Below are 6,501 nucleotides of genomic sequence, written 5' to 3'. Positions count from 1 at the left end.
TAAATAATCTGATTGAACAAACCACATCAAATGCATCAAATGTTATGCTGCAAGAAATGAAAGCACCTATTACCCCCCACCACTACCTCCCCCTTTCCCTCACCAAGCCCTATTTCACTCAGGTCTAATTTTAAGTGATCGCTTTCTCATGCAAATATCCATTGATTTGAATGAGATTTTGCAAGGGTAAAGGCTGAGCAAAGACTTTGGGATGTGATCTTCAGAGAAAAACCCAACCCCTTCTTTTTATGGATACAGAGAGTCACTGTACAGGAAAGTTATTGTACAATTACTGCATAAAAGTAGTGGAAGGAGGGCCAGCATACGGGCAAGTGACATATGCAATCAGTCTGCAAGGGTCTGACAGGCACTGCTTGCACAGCACCAGAGTGGGGGGGAAGGCAGAGGCTTTGGGCATCCCCTAGATTACTCAGATGCTTCTCTCCAGGATTACTTTGAAATACACTGAAGACCTCTTTGTTGAAATCCACAGACAAAGCATGGGGTAAGTGGAGAGGGCCAAATTTTAGGTTTGCTGGTAAATCATGTAGTTGCCCATACATCAAAACATCACAGAAAAAGTACTACTTTAATTTGTCAAAGTACTGATAACAAGCCCTGACGATGGGATAGTAATTTTATAATAAAATAATAATTAAAAAAAGAAAAAAAATGAAAAAATGAAAATATATGTTTTCTTATATTTAGATAATTTTGCATTGGTTTTTTGGTTCCTTTTGGTTTCAGTTGTAGTGGAGGCCTGAGGAAGTCACAGTGACCCCTGCAGGCAATAGAGTATCCTCAAGAAAGAACTCAGGAAATTAGCATTATAATTACATACATAAATAATTTTTATATATAAGATTACCTTCTTCGTTGTTGTTGTTGTTGTTAAATCCCTTTTTCAGTTTCCTCTGCATTTCCAGTTTTTGGAAACATGCAGGTGAACTTCAGCAAGCTGGAGCAAGGATTTTCATGTACAGGGGGACAGGATAAAGAGGGATAAAAATTCACTGGAGTTAAGCTTAGCATCTTTATTTGCTAATACAGTCTGTGCTCACAAAATAAATCCAAGTTTTTGACAGCAGAGCAATAGATGTGAGGAATGATCCCTGAATCTGGAGCCCTGACAACCAGTCCTTCTTCCCCATAAACAAGAGAAGTCTTGCTTTTCTAAATACTTAGTCAACACAGGTAAATGCATTTCTTTCTGAATCATTACACTTATGAACTAAAATTCTAGCTCTGTGTCCACTTTGAAATCTCTCTGACAAACACTGAAAAGATTGCTATGCCACCCACTTTAGAGCACTGTGACTATTGTCACTTACTTGAGAGGAGTAGGCATCCTGTGCCAAGGAGCATGCGGGCTGGATCACCTGGCACATGGCAGTCACAGGAAGGAATGGAGATATCCTTCTTCTTTAACATGAGCAGCATCACATCTGGGTGGAGCTCAAGCAATTCTTGGAAGTCCTTCTAGCTTTCACAGATCAGTGCTGTTTTCTTTGCTTCACTCATACTTCATCTCAGTTTACTTATAGGCATCAAGTTTGTTTTTTTCCTGCTGGAGTCCTCTATTTGCACTGCATTCTGGCTAGCTCATTTTTAGTGGGCTGGAAAAGACTTTCTCCACATTATCAGTTGGTGTTAATCGTGGAAATCTGATAAAAGCAGATTTTCCAGGAGGCCTCGCTTGGCAGGGTTATGTACTAATATTGATAATTGTTTGTTGCATCTGTATTTCAGACTTAACAATATTAAGCACCTCTCTGCATTACTACCATTGTTTTGGCAGCTGTAGAGAGTGTGTCCTGACAGATTTTTGAAGGGATGAACTACTTAGTTATTGCTTCTCCTACTTCTGTTGTTACAGCTATTAAAAATGCACTTTGCTTTAACAGATCGTCTATCTTACTTACTGCTCTTTTTTTTTTCTGAACCAGTAAGATATCTCAGTGATAGCTTAGCAGAACAGAAAATTAAAGCAAAAGAAAAACATTTGGGAGATGTGAGCTAATATATTCCCACTTGCAAGCCATATGAGGTGTTCCCAACAGTGTTCCTCACACTGTTGCAATTTATATGGATCAGCCTTGTGGTCAGTTACTGGTTTTTTACCAACTCTCAGCTTATCATCTTTTAAATGTAAGGAGAACATGAAATAATGAAACTTAAGGTAATGCTTTTTCACTTGAGGCTGCTCGAGAGCACATTTTCTCACCTTTGTTGAAGCTGAGAGAGCTAACAAAGCTACCGTGGTTGAGCTGCCACATTAATTCTTTTTGCTTTGATCAAATATCCAAGTCATTAATTGTACTTTTGTAATATATATTTCTCTTTAGTTTGTAGCATGATTTAATCTTTCTTGGAAAAATAAGTATTACATATTTTTGTCTATTATTATTTCCATAGGAAGAAAAAAAAAGGAAGAGACAGGCAGTTCCAGACTCTCATCCCCACAGGAGTTACAGAAGTGGAAGAAAGGCTGCATGCAGCAGAAAGGACATGAGTGGGTTTAAGCAGAGAGGTCTGAGGAGGAATTATCTCTGAAAGTTATGTGCTGGCCAACAAAGCACAACTGATAACTTCCAAGGCCATTGCGGACCTAAAATGCTAGCAATGGTCAAAGCAAATTAAGACCTTTATTAGGGGACCCCTATGTATAATTTTCCTGCTGCAGGATTACACTGCCAGCCCTGCAGAGGGAGATTTAACTGGGTAATTCTCATTAAGGGGCAAACCTCTCTGACTTCTGCAGGTGCTTTGCCTGATTAAGTGATGAAGAACCAGGCCCTATGGTTGGCCCAGCTGAGCTCTAACCTGTCTGCCTTTATTCAAGCAAAAGCTTCATATATCAGCTCCAGCTCATGCTGAGGAGTCTTACTAGGCACTCTAATCCTAAGGGGAAACATTTCACTGCAATGCACAGCAATTTGCATTCTTTCTCAAAACTCTGCTATTATATTATCCATTTTTCTCTTGATTAAAAGAGATCAAGAAGTGCATGCTCACACACTACGCATGCAGTTTTCCCATATAGGAGGCCTGAAACCCACATTCAGATTCTGGCTGGAGGAGATCTGGCAACTTCCAACTCTTGATGGATTTATGCTGTTTTAATAATAGTCACAATTTACTGATAATTATCAAGGAGGGAACTTACCGGGTTTTTTGTTGTTGGGTTTCTAGGATATTCAAGTGTTTTCAGAAGTATCCAATGCCAAAGATTTCTTAAACACTGCAAGAGTGCTGAGTCTGTGAGGATGATTTTAATTATACTACAGAAGGTCAACCTATGGTACTATTTACTGCCACATGCAAACAGGGAACTGAATATACAAGGGCACAAGGGGAATTCTAGAAGGTAGGAATGAAATTGTCCAAGTGTCCATGCCTCTAGTTTATAGTATGCGTTACATAATTCATCTCCAACACCTTCCTTCTGGGACTGTCCTGGAAAAATAACTACAAAAAGGGCAGGGCAGGTATATAATAGCAAAAGGCTTCTTCTGTTTGATGCAAAAGCATGGGCAGTCTTTGAGATCCTCCATCCTTACCTTTACCCTTTCATAAGCACTAAAGAGATTAGGGCACATGGAGCCAGAACCAATCCCTGCTACACCACTGACATTTTTTGGGAATTGGTGTTTCCCCACGTTTAGTGTCCCACAAATAAAATGTGAAAAATTATACCTTGGCTCAAAGGAAACATGAAGGCAAGTATATTGTAGAGTAAATGATAGTGAGGTACTGCAAGGGGGACTACATAAGATGCCCCAAACAGGGTGATGGCATAGTATAAAATTGATCTGAGTATGCAAATTAGAAAACATTTATGCAAGAAGTCTCAACTAATAGCAAGGTAAACAAATGACCTGGTATCATCAACATTGCCTGTTTTGTAGAAGAGATTACTCCAAAAATTTAATTTTGGCTAAAAGTCACATGTTTCCTCAGAGATAAATTTGTCTTCCACTCCAAACATTTTTATTCTAGCTCTGGCCTGGATGTTTTGGGTGGAAATTTTTATACATAGGCACATGGAACAAAACATCTAGGCCAGAAAAAAAAGGTGGAGAGGTGAAAATCTCAAATTAATTTTACATCTCTTGTTCTATATTTTTCATCCAGTGAGAAGAAGTAGCAGTTTTGAAGTACTTACTCTAATGAGGTACTCAAATAAATGATACCCATCCACACAGGAATTAGTAAATGAATATTTCTGGAGAGAATCTGGTTTCACAACAGCAGTTTGACCTGCTTAAAAGACCTACTAAAGAAGGGGCTTTTGTGATTTGGATTTTCTGCTTGCCATTGCCACTTCAAAAAAAACCTAACAAACCTTTCTGGTCCAAAACTACCTGTGTGTCCAAATACATAGATAGTAATTATAGGAGGTGCCATACTTTTTTATAACATCCAAATAAGAAAAAAATTAATTTTCCTAAGTGGAGGGATCGGAATCTATCCCTGCCTGATTGGATATTTCAGTAAAATGGTTCCAAGGATCATTGCTACAGTCAGTCTTTTCATTTATGATTAGAAAATAAGTAATAGTGCAAGGTATATAGCACAACTAGAAAAAAGTAAAAGGATTTAGATCAGAGCAAGAACAAAATTTTTCAAGAAACTGAGAGACATCAAAAGAAGCCTCAGGCATACTAGCTCTTTGCAGCTGAGGAAAATTTGCTGTTTGTTGAATCTTGCTTCCCTCACGTCTGTATAAAGAAAAATGTGCCACTAGTTCAGCCACTGAAGAATGTATTCACTGGACTTAGAGCTATAAATTGCAGAGTCCTCGCTCAGCTCCCTCCTGGAGCATGTGGAATTTTCTTTGTAACATTATGCTTTCTAAAATTACAGGAGTAGAAGACTAATACAACTATAAAGCCCAGGCAATTGCTTCCCATGCCCACCATGTTGTAGAGCATTATGTGCTGCACAGCTGATGGTCACAATGGAAACTATTGATTCCAGCTGCACTTTGTATTTTAGCTGCAGGTCAACTGGCTTAATCGTGGCAAATTTGCCACCTTAAAGTAATTTACAAAGTTTCATAAAAACCACATCAACCCATAGCATAAACAAGCTTGAAATGATAAGCAGTTTGTGATATTTCAGTGAACAAAACTATTAAGTAATAAATATTTTCTTGGAATGTAAGTAGAATGTGTGATCTATGTTTTCAATCCTAATTTCAGCTTCTGATGAGATGAATCAAATATTCACATCCCAGCTGCTTCTGAATGTTCTAAGTGGAATTTCTTGGAGCAGTGTGAGCAGGTGGTGTTCCCACACAGCTCCAAATAAAGTTTATACGTGCTGAGGAGGCTGGATGCCTTACAAACATGGATTCTGAAAACCAATCTTCTTCTAATGCACATGCTTGGTCATTTTGTCATATGGCTGAGAGATCTTCCCAAGGACAAAGGCACAGGTATAGAAATGTTGCCTGGAGCTCTTACTTCTTCCAAGCCTTAGGTCATAGTTTTCTGTACCTGAGCCATACTCTTCTCTAAGCTGCCTGCATTTTAGGAAGTGGATTGTTTCAAGCCTTTTCACAATGTTTCTTGTACTCTTGTGCCCAGAGTGCTTTATACAGAGTAGGACACGAAGTTATGGAGGATATCTATAGCTACCAGGCCTGTTGGGGTACACCAGAAAAGTAGGTCTTGTAGGGTTGGGGTGGGGGGGTTGGAGGCTGGGGTGATGCAGTGGGGCATGCCAGTTTAATCACAGCTCAAATCTGTTTTTTGTATAAAGACAAAATTATATAGCCCATATCCTGGTCCCACATGTTCCCAACGGGAAATCATTTTGTCTGCTCTATATTGGAGCCCAAATTAAATTAATTGTCATGTGGCACACAGGATAGGGATTCCACACCTAGGAAACACATTGAATGTAAGTACTCACAAAAACTTCACCTTTAGCAAGTTAACCCAATCTTTGACTTTTCTGAGCTACTCCTTGAGAACACAATCTCCTGTAAAGAGAGATTCATAGCTGCTCAAATACCTGATCTGAACTGCACCTTAGAGAACTCTTCTGGCTACAGAGGGAACTTAGGAAACTCAGCTTCACAACACTGGAGTCAGCTTTTGAGACTTTTCATTCCTCTGTGGTCCATTTTGACTTGGATTTTCATCTTTTTTTAACTAGCTCAGCAACAGAGCCTGTATTTGTCATGCTGTGTTGCAGGCAGTTTTGGTTTTCTCTAGTCTGTTATTTCAAGACTGTTTAAGACTCTGCCAGCTGGCTACCATCTTATGCTCATGGAATCATGCAAGGGAGCACAAAAGGGCCGTGGAAAGTTAAGTTTTGTCCTTTTTGTCTCACCAAAATCACAGTATTCTTCTAAGCAGAGGACACAAAGTGAAGCAATAGGACAAAAACTTCACTTTGGTTTAGACAGGAAGTCTCAGTCTGAAGAAATTTTGCTGTGGTGAGTGGTACCACTGTCCATTCCCTCTGTTTTATGAAAGTGATGTGAAAAAG

At 39.2% G+C, this 6,501-nt stretch overlaps 1 long non-coding RNA gene across 1 annotated transcript; it reads left to right on the top strand.

Moving 5' to 3' along the window:
* Window positions 1-262: 262 nt before the first annotated feature.
* LOC148224893 (uncharacterized) lies at window positions 263-5,618 on the top strand. The gene is made up of 3 exons (XR_015801991.1): window positions 263-505; window positions 1,086-1,194; window positions 2,416-5,618. It is a non-coding gene; the product is annotated as an uncharacterized LOC148224893 (long non-coding RNA).
* The last annotated feature ends 883 nt before the right edge of the window (window positions 5,619-6,501 follow it).

Source organism: Sturnus vulgaris, chromosome 2 (genome assembly GCF_052056855.1).
Source record: "Sturnus vulgaris isolate bStuVul1 chromosome 2, bStuVul1.hap1, whole genome shotgun sequence".
NCBI classification, from domain to species: domain Eukaryota; kingdom Metazoa; phylum Chordata; class Aves; order Passeriformes; family Sturnidae; genus Sturnus; species Sturnus vulgaris.
The sequence above is the reverse complement of the archived record's forward strand: the minus strand, read 5'-3'. Positions and strand labels throughout refer to the sequence as shown.